The following is a 15,622-nucleotide window of genomic DNA, read 5'->3' as shown; positions in this document are numbered from 1 at the left end:
GTTCTCTGACGTGCAGTGAAATGGCCAGAAGGGTAACTAACAGGAGCGGGGACGGGGAGGGATCATGAGACATAGAGTAGACAATTAACTGTGTCCACTGCCCCGGCCACTGCAGTGTTCAATGCCGATCACGGCCGCCCAGACCCAGGCTTTTCCTGCCTGGCCCACAGCTCCTAGCCGAGAGGGGCTTCTACCTCTCCTGCAGGAGTCACCCTCAAGTGCCCCGACTCGCCTGCTCCTTTGTCAAATGGACTCGCTCCAACATAAGTGGTGTTCCAGAGATGCTCAGGCAGAGGCCGCCGAGGTTTGCACCTTTTGTGAAATCTGATGAATCAATCTACCTTCTCCTTGGCGTCTGCCGAGCCAAGAACCTCTCCACTGCTCCTTTCTCTGGTAGGAAAGATAAACGAAAATCCCATTACTCAGCCCATGATGTTGTGATGGCAGTTCCCTTTGAGCCTCTTGGCAAAACCTCACTTGCTTTAGAACTGTACGTCATATTGGATCCATCGAGAGCCATTATTTATCTGACAGGATATTTATAAAAGCCAGCATTAGCTGCAGCTCCAAGTCAATATGTTTCTCTCTTGCTGACACACATCACACCAACAGGCTTGAAATATTTAAATACAATAGTCCCTTCAAGAAATCATTAATTTTTCTATCAGTGCTAGAAGTGATAATTTGATGGAAATGGATTTAGTTGAAATAGCTGAGCTGACTGGAGTGGATACTTTCAAGTGTCTGGACTTCAGAGACGGCTGCACAGGACCCAGCAAGGACTGGAACCCCCAGATCCAGGCTCACCCCCCAGCGCCATCCCACCCACGCAGTCAGGGAGGCTGCCAGCTCCGTTGGACAACGTGTAAATATCAAGGAGAGGAAATGAAACGGGGGACGAACCACCTCATTACCGCCCTGTCTGTCTCTTTCTGCCCCCGCCTGTCTCCCTCCTGCTTCTCCTCTCTCTCGCTCTCCCCGGCCCTCCTCTCTCTTTCATCCCCTTCTCCATTTTTCTCTGCCTCTTTCCCTGGCTTCAGCTTGTGCTCTTTGATCTTCCTCTTCCCTTATTCACATTCCCTGCTGTGTGTGGCTGTGCTGAAATCGGGGACAGTCTTAAGTGTCTCGCCCAGGGTCACTGCTCTGGAGAGAGGAAGAGTCAGGGAACAGTGTGCCTGTGTGCGTGCGTGTGTGCGGGCGTGGTGTGTGGGTGTGTGTGTGTGTGACTGTTGGCTCAATCCCTCAATCCCTCCCCAGGATTCCTCATGCATAATTAATATAGAAAGTTTCCCTGACCCTTCACAATACAGGACAAACTGGGAGACTTTCTGGATGGAGGAAGGACTTGGACCTTGTCCGAATGTACCGGACTTTGTGTTCCTGGGTGTTTTGTGAGCAGAGGAGAGAGGTCTGTGCAGCTCTGTCATCGCCAAGCTAGTGTTATGTTCTCTACAAAAGTGGCTTCGTTGTCTGCGGCCACGCTACCCTGAGCAAGCCCGATCCCGTCTGATTTTGGAAGCTAAGCAGGGTGGGGCCTGGTTAGCACTTGGATGAGAGACCACCTAGGAGGACCAGGTGCTGTAGGTGTAAAATATATATAAAAAAAAATAAGAGATTGTAAACTGACAAGGTCTTTGCAATCTGCGAGGTCAACCAAGGGTTGCCTTGCCTAAGAAAAAACAAAAGTGGCTTTGTAGCCTTCCAGAGAAATGGCTCATCTGCTTCGAAGGTGAGGCAAGCAGTGGGGTAGTAGACACATGTTCCTGTGTAGTTCTCGATAACAAATCTCAACTGAGCCGGGACACACACACACACACACACACACACACACACACACACACACACACACACCCCTGTCCACATGTGAGGAGTTAAACCTGCTGTCATGCCGGGTCAGCCTTGGCATTCTCCTAGGTTTTTCCTCAGCCAAAACTTGCAGTGAAGCAGGAAACGGAAGCCTAGAGGAACTGTGAGCAGGAGGGTGAGGAGGGCCCCCGATGGCTCCTACACGGTCCCCGCCCCGTCCCGGGTAGCGTGCCATCAGGACTACCCGACCCTGTCCTCCCCTTTGCTCCCTCACCAAAACAGTTGTCTCCTGGATTCCATGCTTTTTCTTCTCTCTTCTGACCTCGTGTCAACCATCGTTGTGATTAACTCTTAGCTCTAAGCCACGCCAAAAATAAAATAAAAAATAAGTCAAAATAATGATTACGGTTCTGAGTTCAAAGATCTTATAGAACATAGTTGGGATGTATCTGGAGAGAGAAAAAATTTTAACAATTACAAGCAAGATAGGATTAAAAGTGTAAGGCGGAAGCAAAGAGGGACGCTCCGTCTAAGCCGCAGTGGACAAGCGTCCAGAAGGAGGTGGGCCGTTGCGTAGGGCCCCGGACGGCATGCTAAGTGGGGAGGGGAGACGTGCATTTTTTAGGGAGACGCGGAGAAGCCACGCAGCGCGAACAAGGGCTTGATGATAGGAAACCGCTCAAATTTTGTGAAAGTGCCACTCCTCCCCAGAGTGTTTGCTCACAAGCGAGGATTGGACATGGAATAATCAAATTATTAGAAGTGACTTTCAGGCTCCGGGACAGGTGGGATGGGAGCTATCCACACGGGCAGCCGGACGTGGGTTCTGTGCGTAGACGGTGGGTCTCCGCCGACGCCCGCAGTGAATTCTGCAGAGACGCCTGCCTGGCTGGCCACTACCACAACCCCTGTGAATGAAGTCCTATAAACACCATGTCCCTCTCTCTCGCTGCCTTAGAAAACGTCATCGTGAGACTGCCCAAGGCTTACTTAGTGTCAGTTGTGAGATGTACTCCTGTCATTCCTGCTGAGAAAGCCATTTAATCTCTGGTTCAATCTCAGAGCCCATGAAGAAAGAAGTGATTTGAGTTTTAAGAATGCCAGTGGCGGCATTCAGCTATCGAAGCATCTTTTTGGGTTGATTTCCATCCGTTCACTCGGAGGCACAGAACGTCTGAGCCGACAAAGGCAGTGGAGACCATCTAACCCACAGTTTCTCAAACTGGTCCCACAATCTTGGGGGGTTGTGAAGTGTGGATCCACAAAATTTTTTAAATCTTGAATTTTTACTTAGATAATAACGAAGAAAGAATCAGGCCGTGTTCTGAATGTCGAGCTTGGTACCAAGTCCTGCTCTCTCAGAGCCTGATGGTGTTGACGACCACATTGCCAATAAGTGTTACGACTTTAATTATGCTGACTGGTGAGTAAAGCAGACAGGTAGCCTTCATGTGGGAAAGGTGTGTTAGCGTCAGCTGAAGGCCAGGTGGTGTCATGAAGCTATGTATGAACAAAGACGTAACGAAGGTTCCAGGTACATGCCCCTCCTCCCTCCAGGATCCTCAAGGTGAACTTTGGAGAAACCTGTGTGGTATGACCCACACCCTGCCTTCCATGACAGAGGTTGAGTTAGTCATCTGGGCAAGGTGGTAGAAGATTCTCAGATGGAGGATTTGCATGGAGAGGGCTCAGACAGGTCCCATAGGAAGGAAAAGGGAAGAGAGCAGAAGGAGATAAAATAAACCAGTGTGTGTCGTCTGTGGAAGAGCTTGGGTTAGGAAATTGAGGGTGAGGAAGAGAGAGAGGATTTAGGCCAGTTTTGGCATAAAAAGCCAAGAAATTAAAGGGAATAAAGGAAACAGGATTTTAAAAAGAGCTGCTCACAGTTGTAAATGGGATCTTCTGGTATATTCTGGGACCCCAGAAGAATGAAAACTCCCAGCTAGAAGCTCCGCTCTACCAGGAATTAACTGTGTTGGTTAACATCTTTCACTCATACTATTCATATGAAATTTTAATGAAGGCTGAGTGTTCAGAGCTTCTAAAGGGCTTTGGGCAGTTTCCTTTCATGGCAGAAAAATGGCAGGTGGGGTGAGGAGGGTGAGGAGGTAGCCGGCAAGGCGCAGGCTGCACACCGGTGAAGAGCGAGGCAGGGCACAACCCATGGACATTCATTTAAGGAAAGGATTAAGATATAACTCAAATAGAAAGAAAAGTCTGATGGGCTTGGGGGGATTTTGAACATGGGTTGGGGCTCATTAAATAGATGACCCTTAGATGGGAAAATCTGCCATTTCAAGTTCATTTTGAAGCCTGGTACTTGTCATGTTCCCGCTGCTGGTGGCTAGTTCTTCATATAATGGCATTTTTAGGGGCTTTAAATAGAAGAGCAGAGTGTTCAAAACCACTGAAACTGCTCCGGTGGCTGTAGAACTTTCAAAGAAAGGCTTTCTCCAAAGAGAGGGAATAAAAGGAAGCCTTCTGCTCCTAGCTTTTTAAAATTGGAGCCACTAATGCTTTGTACTTTTGGATTCTCCATCACTGTCCATTGTTATATGATTGTTTGGTAATCCAGGCAAATGGACAGGGTTAGATCAATTCTACGAGCTACCTTGGTCATAGCGATAAAATGCTTGTCACTGACGCTTGTACCAGTTCTATTTACCGTGGAACGGAAAGAAAGATGCTATGAAATTCAGCAAGAACTCAGGAGCAACACGATGCCATACTTCTTGGACAGCAAGATGGAAGCTCATCAAATTTCTCAGCCAGTTCCTAAGTGATTTTAAAATGGACTTTTCTTTTAAACTATGATCAATATACAGTTCCAGTGACTGATTTTTTTTTTTCTGAAGAGCGACCAAGGAACGATATTAAAAAGCTACAGAAGAAATGAGTTTTTGCTAGACACAATAATGTGCATACACCCAGTTTCTTTCTTTTTTAAAGCTTCTGGATCTTTCTGTTTTTGGAACAGTAACACCCACATTTGTTAACGAAATGCCGAAATTAGAAGGCTGGTGATACTCTCAATGCATGGCTCTTCCGATTACCTAGATTCCAAGCGCTGGAAGCAAGAAAGAAACTGTTCCAAATCCCTCTTTGTCATTGTCTGGAAGGGTACATTTTCAAGAGATCGTCCAGAGGCAAAATCTTGTCTAACGATGATGCAGGCTATTTTATCTACTTTTCCTCACAGTCCAGCATGCCATGATGTCATGTGATCTTTACGTTGTCCAAACATCATTTATGCATTGCCCGCCTCCTATTTTTTCACAGTTAAAGTAATGGTGTTTGGCATCAGTTCCATCAGAAATACGTATAGATTTGCACATGGACAATGAAATGACAAAGCATTTCTGGCTCTCTAATAACTGTAAGATGGCCATCTAGCTCAATATTTAAATTATATTAATAAGTTACAATCAAATAAAAACAAAAAAATAAAATTTAAAAGTTTTTATCGAGAACTTGCAAACCTCCGAGAATATATCTGTAACACCAAGTGCTAGTTGCCCACCCAATATCCATTCTACCCTTCTTCCTTGAGAACCTCGATTTTTTTTTTAATTCTCCTTCCTAGATTACTTCACATCAAAGGGTACCTACTGGCATGGTTTCGACTAATGAGATATAAACAGAAAACTGTTAGAGATTTCAGGGAAAGATTCTCATTTCTTTCTTCCTTTACTCATTCTTTTCTTCTCGTGTGGAACTGGTTGTGATGTCTGGAGGTACAGTAGCTATCTTGCAACCATGAGGCAACAAACATGAGCACAAAGACCCACATGCTAGGATGTTAGAATGGAAAGATGGATGAGTTTCGTCCCTGATGACATCATTGAGCCACTTTATCAGCCCCGACTCTAAATATGGAGACCTCGTTCTGTGTAAGTTACTGTAGCAGAGTTTTCTGTTATTTGCAGAAGAATACAATCCTAAGTTATATTCTCAGACCGTTCAGCTATTCTTTTGCAGTTATTTCTATTTGCAGTTATTCTTTCTTTAGTAGAGCAAGGAGAAAATTGATGGGCAGCTTTCTGTATTTGACCTTTCCATAAAGTTATATACTATTATCAGCTACCCTCAGCACCATTTCTCCGAGTTAATTGATCCCAGTGTCCCTCTGATTTCCCGCTTTTTGGCCCAGTACCATATAAAGTCTTCCAACTACACAGAACAAGAGTCAGGGTTCAGGTTACAGGTTATCCAAAGCTAAGCATAATGGATGGTTGTAGTTTCAACATGCTAACCATCTAATTGGACACCTGGAGCCATTGCTATTTCATTAAAAGAAACATTTTGTGGCTGATGTATGTAGTTGGCTAAATTATTTTATGGCATATCCATACGTCATGCTCTATTTGATTTGCATATCATACTTTTCTCCCTCAGTATAGTCATTAAACATTTAATATTTTATTAATATGATCTCAAAATAAGCTGAATGGGCATAAATACTGACAGGAGTTAAATAATTGAAATTTAATTGCAGTGATTTAAGATTACAGTTTTTTTCATTTCAAATGAACTATTAATGTGATTCTTTTGTTTATTGTCAGATGTATTAAGCACCCTTGTAGCTATTACATGATAATTCTTTTTTCTGTTTTGATTTTTTTTTTTTTTTTTTTAACAATTTGAGATGACCTTACTGGAAGGGCATGCTTTGAAAATACAACAGACATACTTCATTTTAATTTGAAATTTTGTTACTGAGCTCAAGAAACCACACAACTTAGAAGTCAAATCTGACTGTAGGCTTATTCTCTTTTTTTAAAAAAGGACGTATTAATGGCTGGTGGGGAGGAAGAAAGGGAGGAGTTCCTGCAGAATGCTCCTTTGTTATCGGAGCTCTTCGATAAAGAGGATTCAGGACCGAGCCAAGGGGCAGGGGCTGGAGAAGGTGGATTTGCTCTCTGTAATAAAGCGAGGGTAATTATTTTCCAGTTGCCGTGGAGCAAGGAGAGAGGGAAAGATGAAGATCGAATGAACTGGTCCATATCCGGAGCCTAGCTTATAGAAACCTCTGAGAACTTTTTAAAATATACGCAATAGACTGACCGAGATATAATTCACATATCATAAAATTCACTCTTTTAAAGCTTTTAATTCAGTGTTTTTCATATATTTATAGTGGGATGCACCCATCACCACTGTGTAATTTTAGAACTTTTCATTACCCTCAGAGGGCACCCACTACCCGTTACCAGTCACTCCCCACGACCCCTTTCCCAAGCCGCTGGCCACCTGTCTAAACAAGAATTTAGTTCTTGTTTTTATGGCTTTGCCTTTTCTGCACATCTCTTATAAATGTAATCATACAATATGCAATCATACAACACGACTGCGTTCACTTCACATAACACTTCAAGGCTCACCTATGTTGTAACATGTATCAATACTTCATTCATTTTTATCGTTGAATAATATTCCGTCGTGTGCACACATCATATTTTATTCATCCATTCATCAGTTGACGGATACTCGGGTGGTTTCTACTATTTGGCTCTTATGAATAATGCTACAGGATTTCGTGTGGACTGACAAAGGCTCTTCTCCTTAATGAAACTTTAATCAGGTTCCTCTGAGTCCTCTCTGCAGCTAGGCCTTGATCTTGGCCTTGTCCTTGCCAGCTCTGCATAGCTCAGTTTTAGCAAGTATCCTGCTAAGTCAATTTAGTGAAAATCCCCTATTCCTGATATCTGATTAAATTCCTCAGTCTGCTTTTGAGGTTTAAGTTCTTCTCGATCAGCCTTCAGCAAGAATCCCATTAAGTTAGTTTAGCGAAAACCTCTCTATCTCTGATGTCTCCTTTTAGTAATTTTTTCTCTACTGACCCCCTCACTGTGCTCGTTGGCGGTAGGTCCCCACCTGCCTTTGCTGTATTTGGAGTTGAACCCTATCTCTTTCCTCGATAGCGATAGTCTTGACACCTATTGCAATAGTTCCGAATAAAGTCTTCTGTACTATTCTAACAAGTGGCAGGATAATTTTTTCTTTATTTTCATATATATTCCATATGTTTTCATTTCTCTTTGGAATATAATTAGGAGCGAAATTGCTGGGTCACATAGTAACTCTATATTCAAGATTTTGAGCAGCCGTTTACCCGTTTCCAGTGGTGGCCGAACCATTTTATGTTTCCATCAGTGATACGTGGAAGCACCCACTTTTTCACATCTCTGTCAATGCTTGTTACTGAGAAATGTTTTAAGAGCATAAAAGCCAAATATTAATTTTTGAGTTTTATTGCTGTTCTGTGATATAATTTCCTCTGATTTCTCCAACCTTCAGTAAAGTCGTCCATATCATACTGGTGTGTGCAGTGGCCTTAGAGAAAGGGGTGGATGGCGGACCCCACTTCTGCAGAGGACTGGCCACAAGTGAGACTTGAGTGAGGCTCACATCAGGAGCAGGCACTCTGAGAACAGAGTCCCGGGGGAGAGTGCTCAGAAACCAATGGAGTATTGGGACGGGCTATTTCAGTTGGGTGAAACTGGGTGACATCTTTAAGACATACGTAACACACTTAGAAGAGACCTAGTTGGCCAGTAAGTGTTGATTTCTTCCCCTTGACTTTCTTTTACAAAAAAATCTTATAATCGTACCCCACTTGTAAAAAATAACCAGTTCACAATGATCCTCTCTTTCTGGCAAAGTTCAAATAAAATTTAACTTTACCTTATTTCAAATAAAATGACTTTAATGTTGCTGTGATGAATTTTTGCATATTTTGTTACATCGTTGGCATAATTAAATTTATTTCAGGAGGTAGCAAAACCTAGATTAAGGGTAAACTGTTTGGTACAACATTCAGGCACAATCTGCCTTCAGTCCTGTTCACCTCATACTCTCTGGTTGCCTATTCTGTTCTCAAAGCACAGGGAAGGAAATAAGAGCAAGAACAAAGTCCCATAAGACCAGGGCTCAGTGTTCCTTTCCATGACATTTCTGCTTTACCGAATGTGCTCATACACGTGTGCACATATGTGCAGACCCCAGAATGCGTTCTCTAAATGCCGCGTGTGCAAGATACGAAACTCTTTACGATCCCCAGAATGTTTTCTGCCCCTGTGGGATTGGACACACAACAAACACGGCTGATCAATTTTCCCAGCTTCTGCTTGCTCTGTTGTTCAAAGGCTCAATAACTCTTCAGCTTCCCCCCTATATTATGTGTTTTTTCATAAGTCAGCCATGGAACATTTTTCTTTTGAAATAGGCTCTCATACAGACAGAATGTTATAGATCAATTACTTCGTTGAAAAAGATTCGTCTTTCCAGAAGCCGAAGAACAACAGCAACAAGAAAAGGACCTATAATCTTATTGATTAAAAATTTTAACTGAAGTAAATTTTTTTATAGCACTGAAACTTGGTGCCTTTGAAGTAGGAAGGAGATAGTTTTCCATGAAGACACAAAGCTGTTAATTAATATTCATAACAATTGGTATGTATAATTTTGGTCACTGGAGGACTACTGCAGTTTTCCATGGATGCAATAGAAATATATTGAGGACAATGAAAAAGTAATTAACAACTGAATATGAGGGTCATAAAGTTAAATGAGTCCCTAGTTTATAGTAAGCGCTACATGCATACAGAATTGTTTTCTGAAACCAAGACAATACCGAATGTCATATATTTCTTCTTCTCTAAATTGTGTATTTAATGCTTTTCTTGAACACAGATAACTTTGGATGCAATAAGGATAATGAAATGCTGAACAGATTAAGCTCGAGTGTTGAGAGAAATTTAGGAATAATCGTAACAGATATAATAAGAGATAAAAGTAAAAAGTCTGCTCTATTTAAATTTCCTTCTTCTGAAATATAGAAAGTGTTATTTAAACTCGGAAATTTGGAGCGTTTTAGTGTTTGAAATAGTCACGTGGAAATCTGCGTTCTGATCCTCTTTCTATCACTGACTTAACTGGTGAAAATCGATAAGCCATGTACGTGTTTATAGACCAGCAAATAAATACTGATTTAATTCAATTTAGTTCACTTCAGCATAGCTGTAAGGCACCTCATTTTGTTTGAGGTTTCTGTTGGTACCGAAAAACTCAGTCTTTTTCCTTCAGAAGCTTAAGAAGAAACCTGTGCATGTGACTGTGGAAAGCTATGGTTTACAGTGTCAACAGGCATCTTTTTGCTCTTTGTTTTTGTTATTTTTATATGCTTTTCAGAATAGCTTTTTGGATAACAAGAAGGCTGGTAGATAAAGTATAACTGGTGGCATATGATAATGCCCATTTGGAAGTGTTTTTTTCTTTCTTTTACATGCAGTCTTAACTTTTCTGTCCCTACAATTTCCTAATTACATATTAAAAAAAGCGAAAAGGCATGATTTGCTAGGAACTAGATGTCACAGCCGAGCTGGCTATACAGAGGTGTTATTACACAGATTCCAATGTGCTTTTGGTCAAACTAGCTTTTGAAGCATAATATCTAAGAATTTACACACATCGCGACTTATGTTTCGCAATGTGCTTTTTCAATGACCCTGATCTTTCTCTGTAAGAGATGACACTCCATATATTTTACTGAACGCCATGTTCACTGCCTAGGTGAATGGTGATGTAGGCTTTGAATGGGAAGGGAAGAGGATATGTGATATCGAAAGAAACCCATGTATTTGAATCCCGAAATCCTCGGTGCTTGTTGGGGGTGGGAGGGGATGGTGGTGAGGTGAAGTGGAAGAAGCAGAAAGCACCCAAAGACTGAAATCTCCTCCCGCCACCCCACCGACTGCACGCTCTGCTAATCAGAGTCATTTTAGTTACGTGACTTCTCAAAAATGCTGTTTCCTGTGGGGGAGCTAAAGCCAGTTATTCAAATAATCGTGTAATCGGGGGTGAGGTGGGTGGTGGTAAGAGGTGTGTAGACAGGAGTTTGGGAAATGCAAGGAGGGTGAACGACATGAGCCAGGCCTAGGGAGTGGATGGCAAGCTTTGGACATGGAGAGAAGGAGACGGCGTTGGCTTAAGTGCCTCGGAGTCAGAGGGTAGGTGTTTATGGGCTGAAGTGTATCCTCCCAAAATTCATAGATTGAAGTCCCAACCCCCAGTACCTCGGAATGTGCCTATTCGGAGATGGGGCCTTTCAAGAGGAGATTCAGGTAAAATGAGGCTATATGGGTGGACTCTAACCCAACATGACCGGTGTCCTTATGAGAAGTGGAAATTAGGACACGGATATGCACAGAAGGAAGACCATATAAAAACAGAAGGAGGAGACCGCCATCGCAAGCTAAGTAGAAACAGCCCCGCCGACGCCTTGACCTTGGACTTCTTGTCTCCAGAACTGTGAGAAGATAAATTTCTGTTTAAGCCCCTGTGTTTTATGATGGCAGCCCAAGCAAACGAATACAGTAGGGGACCAAGGAAGCTGAAGGATGATAGAGTTGGCCTTCTCTGAAGTTCGCCCAAGGCCCTTACAGCAGGTGGCACGTGGCTGATCACCACGGGTGGATGGGTGAGGTCAGCATGCCGAGGGTGTCAGACTCATTTGGGAGGCCATGGAGACTTAACTCTGCCTCTTCAAGCCAGGCCACTCTGGCTGTGCAATCCAGGAGGGCCTCGTTTCTCCCGGCCCTCTGCCCATCTTCGCTCTTAGCAGGAAGTGAGGAGAGGTCATAGTACAGTGGACAACGGGGAAGGAGGTGTTTCCTATAGTCTTCCTGGCGGCAGGCAGTGGAGGGATGCACTGCCTTCAGAGCATGTAAAACCAGTAATAAAACTGACTATGAGTTGGAGCGCATCTAATTGTCACCATGCTCCAGCAATTTTAAACAATGCCAGTGGTTAATAGTCCCCTCTAAAATAAAATATTTTGTTGGCCTAAGCGCTAAACACTTGCTCTGGGTACTGTTGAATTTTATGAATATATATCTAAGCTTCCAATTGAACATGTTTTTATTACCTCTCCTTTAATAAAAATTGAATTCTCCATAGATGTTAATTTGGAGAAGTCCCATTTATATAGTAGGCCTTGACTCAGGCCAAGCAGCTACAGGCATTGGTTTGGGGAATACGTTCATCAGGGCTCAAAATCATTTGAGCTCCCTTGGAGCATAGTTTCTGTCTCTAAGCTCAGTGGTGCTTCATGTTCCTGCTTTTAAACCGTAGGCTGGAAAGTAACAATGATAACATCAGATCGCAAACATGAAGAAAGGAAGCTTGCGTTAACTTCATTCCATCATTCTTTGCGACCACTTGGAGTTTTTGTTAATGTTTAGTATTTGAAAAAGTAAAACTGAGTATGAGCTGTGAGGTGTAATATTTTATTTTCGTTTTGTAAGTTTTAGTTTATGCATGAAATATTTACTGAATTTGAATACCGTCATGAAAATCAAAATTAGGATTTATTCTTCATTTTCAGTTTGTAATTTTTTAAAGTTATGGAACACCTCAAGAAAACCATGGTTATTACAGAAAATAATTTTGTTTTATGGGGGAGAGAGATATTAAAAAGCGATCTGCTCCAAACGTTAAATACACTGGCGTCACTACTGGGTCCCTCCTTGTGTCTGTCCCTCTCTGTTGTCTCTGAGGGGAATAGAGTATTAATATGGTTCCCATGTTTGAGGTGATATTTAGACCTTGTGCCCTGGGAGCTTCTAAGTTAGCCAACCAGTAATGTAAACCATACTTTCTGACGTTAGCATTACATAGACATTCAAACTCAAGGCGTGCCAAGGCCCAGCTTGATGTGAGATTAATTCACTTCTTGCTGGTTTGTTCAACCAACTCTCCTGGAGGGCTGACTATGTGTCTTGCTCTTTGCTCGGTACTGGGGGTACAAAGATGATTAAACCTAATCCCTGCTCTTGGGAACTCCTAGTTGAGTAGGGGAGACAGATGTTCAAGCAAATAATTGCAACCAGAGTATAAACATAGGGAGTCTAGAGTAACGAGCAAGTAATTAGCCCTGTTGGGTTGAGATTGGACGATGATTTTTCTGTGTGTGTGTGTGTGTGTTTTAAGGAATGGACACAATGTTGCAAGGAGGGGAAGAGCGTACATGAGGTAGGGATGCGCACGGGGACTTTGGGGGAGGGTAAGTAGTTCTCTGTTGACTGAGGAGAGTACGTGGGGAGGTTCAGCAGATGAGGCTGGGTGGGTCGTAGGGTCTAGGTTTTTTCCTGAAGTCTATGTGAGAACATCACGAATTTGTGGAAGAAGGATGGCTTGATCAGACCCACATTTTGGAAATAGTACTCAGGAAGCAATGAGTTAGGAGAGTCTAGAGGAAGGGAAGAAAGGCAGTAGGCAAGTTCTTTGCCTGCAAACAAGGCAGGGTGGGCAGCTGGCACCACGGTCACCTGAAGAATCAGTGGCTGGGCCCCACAATATCCATGGCCCTGTCTTTAAGACACTCCTTCCACAAGTGATAAACTATTAATTGAACTCTATCAAGCACGTGTGATTCTGCCTTAACTGGCTGACTCAGCCTAAAACATTCAAAGTTTTATTATATTCTTCATTTGTTAAATTTAATCTAGTTTAGTTAATAAAATGAAAAATGGGGATTATATCAACTCCTATTAGTCTACTCTGGTTTCATTGAAAAGTAAATTTTTTAAAAAATGATCTTTTTCAAAGTAATACATATAAATGGTTGATTAGCATTTCAAGGGTTTTACTGTGAATACAGGAATTCCCAGCTTCGTGGGGCAACCACTTTCATGCTTTGAGCTGTTCTCCTGGTACGCGTCGCCATATTTCTCAGTCGCCAATGCGTGCGTAGGCAGGGCTTGTCTTCATGGCATATGTCAGGTGGTCAGGAAGTTTTGGAGTGCATCAGAAGGAGGGGCATCTCTTCAGTGTTTAGATCTACGCTTACCTCTCTCAATTTCTGCCCAGTGTCTCTTCCTTTCTCCCTACTGTATCTTGCCATGAAATGGGAGCTTCTCTGTACGCAGAGAAAAGGACTGACTGCCAGTGGTCTAACTGCTCCTGCTCTTCAGACTTCCAACCAACGCCATTCATTGACCTCCCGTCCCGCCCACCCCTCCTGAGATAACCGATGCCTCTAATTCTTGAGCTTTTCCTAGATTGGGGCTATGAATTGTTTGTGCCTCTAGGCACTTGGCACTCAGCGTTCTCCTTACTCTGGTTCCTTGGTTAGCTTTACACCTTGCAAACGTTTGTTGATATTTTTCATCCCCTGCTGTTTCATGTACTTTGTGGATTTGTGTCTGTTAAACATTTATTATTTTTAGTTTAGTGTGATTTCAGGGCATAAAAAGAGATGCATGTGTTATGGAAATCACCGAAAAGCAAATTGCATAACAATAACAACCACATGACAGTCAATTATTGTTTTAAACTATCGAATGCACTTTCAGACAGTTCATTTCATTTGGTACTTAGAAATCCCCATGAGGATGGTGGGAATAGGTGATTCATGGACTCCCAAATGGGTAAAGTAACTGGTCCAATTTCATGAGATGAGTTGGTAGAAGAATTAGGACTGGAACCTGGTTTTCTGACTCCCAAGGCTCCTTACATTAGCCTGGGATGTTTGCTGGAGGTTAATATTTTGAATGAAACACTTATCTTTTTTAGACATAAAACTGCAGATAATTTTAACAAGAAATAGGACAGTTATTTTCCTTCATGACTATTATAATTTTACATCATCGCATATTTCTGAACATAAGCATCTTTGCAGCATTTGTAATATACTACTTGCTGAATGGATCCTAAAAGCACAAATTCTCCCTGTGGGCTTAAGATCTAGTGAGACATATAAGACCATAAAGGCAGAAAATGAATAAGGGGAATTTGTGTAATTCTCCAGTAGACATATTTCGCATCTGGCTTAGTGTTCAGAGGTATTTTTCTTTGTTGAATCTTCAGGCCTCCCCCCAACAGCTACTCAGGCATGAGAGAGACCCTTCAGCAGAAGGAGGAAAGGGGCTTAGGCTCAAGCTATGGGAAAACAAACATGAACCCTCTTTAGTTTACACACGATAAAATAACTCATTTAGAAATGAAAACTCAATTAGCACAGGGCCTGTGTTCCCAAATGTTTTATAACTTTTTGCTCCCCAAGCCTCTTCTCCTTCTCTGTTTATCTCAAGAGCGTTAGGAAGACCTCCCCTATATAGCACAGAACCGTTTTTAAACGAAGAGGGAAAAGCAAACAGGATGAAGCTTGCTGCCTCTTTGAGAGACTCACGAGATACTCACACGAATTTTGAACAAGTTTTTTTCAGTCCCTAATTTGATGTGTACTTTAGGGAAGGATAACAATGACCAAAATGAATATAGGCTCCAATGCCATATTCAGGGCAGTTTTTGAGGTTTATCAAGATAAGGTTTGAGGGTGGGGATCGAGGCTTAAACAAAGGAAATCTGGGTAGAAAGGGACCGATTTTATCACACCAAGTATTGCAAACCACGGATTTGCAAATTACAAGGGTTTCTTATACTACCAAATGCCCAGTTATGTAATGGCTGTCTCCCGATTTCTCCCCTGCCTTTACTCTGCATTTCTAATCAATAGCTATATTTTTCTTGGGATAGTCTAGTACACAGCCTATAATGTCAGCCCACCCTAGTCTAGTTCCATTTTCAGAGTCCCCGCCTAGTCATCACCATAACTTTCCTTCTAAAGCCGTTAATGAGGACACTGTGGGACAGAATGGGGGAGAGTGTAGCTTCGGGATTCAGACAAGTTAGGCTTTGCTGCCTGACAGTCCCACATGGCTCTGTGATCTGGGGCTAATTACTTCTCTGAGACTCAGTTTCTTTGTATGCAAAATAGATATAAAATAGTATTTGCTGCACTGCAGTGGTTTCTTTA

At 42.5% G+C, this 15,622-nt stretch overlaps 1 long non-coding RNA gene and 1 pseudogene across 1 annotated transcript in view; both read left to right on the top strand.

Annotated features, from left to right (window-relative positions):
- Nucleotides 1–15,622, top strand: part of LOC120613212 (uncharacterized) — a 406,248-nt gene that overhangs the window by 195,791 nt on the left and 194,835 nt on the right. The window lies entirely within an intron of this gene.
- LOC120613607 (uncharacterized) lies at nucleotides 1,469–1,587 on the top strand (annotated as a pseudogene).

This window comes from Pteropus medius, unplaced genomic scaffold (assembly GCF_902729225.1).
Source record: "Pteropus medius unplaced genomic scaffold, Ma_sr-lr_union100, whole genome shotgun sequence".
NCBI classification, from domain to species: Eukaryota; Metazoa; Chordata; class Mammalia; order Chiroptera; family Pteropodidae; genus Pteropus; species Pteropus medius.
This window is presented reverse-complemented; position numbering and strand designations above follow the sequence as displayed.